Raw genomic sequence first — 791 nt, 5'->3', positions numbered from 1 at the left:
TGGTATGTACAGTATACTGTATTTACCTCTTTTTATCAAATATTTTTTTATTTTTATTTTAGTAAGCTATATTAATGTCTAATTGATTTTAAGTTTAAATTTTCATATCATTTTTGTTGAAATTTTAGTACATATTTGATTTTACAAGCGCAACATAATAATAATTCAATGCATAATGCCTATGAATGTGTGCTCTTTGTCGTCATTGTTTGTCTCGTTGCACCACTTATCGTACATATGTATGAGAAAAGTCCCTTATTGGCGAAATAAACCTTTTTGTTGCCATTTAAACTTTCTACAATATTTGTTGTATTACACTTTCTTCATGCTAGTATGTATAAGAAATAAGTTGTCTTTATTATGTTCTTGTATTCCTTTGGCAGAGTATTGTGGAATGAAAATGTTTATAGAAATACAAACTGGCAGAAGAATAAACAATATTTAGATTAAAATTAGTATATGGTATGCTGTGTCATTTTTGACCAACTTTTTTTTTCAACTAAAAAACAGGCTAAAAACTTTCAAAAAGGTGAAAAAAGAGCCTCTAAAAATTTGAGCTCTTAGTATTATCATTAAGTGGTGCCTGTTCCTAACTTTCCATTTCACATATAAATAACATGGAAAAAAATGTTTCGTTTTTCTTATTTTTGTAGCTTGACATATAAGCATTGTAAAAATGAACTGAAAAATTATTTTGGTAGGAAATTGAACGCTCTGCAAAAAAGTTCAAATTCATTTTTTTACAGAGTGAGCCGTTCTGAAGATATTCAAACTTAAAGTTGCAAATGTAT

Source organism: Rhagoletis pomonella, unplaced genomic scaffold (genome assembly GCF_013731165.1).
Source record: "Rhagoletis pomonella isolate Grant_MI unplaced genomic scaffold, Rhpom_1.0 Rhpom_scaffold_00004, whole genome shotgun sequence".
In the NCBI taxonomy this organism is placed as follows: domain Eukaryota; kingdom Metazoa; phylum Arthropoda; class Insecta; order Diptera; family Tephritidae; genus Rhagoletis; species Rhagoletis pomonella.
Note: the sequence above shows the minus strand (reverse complement) of the source record.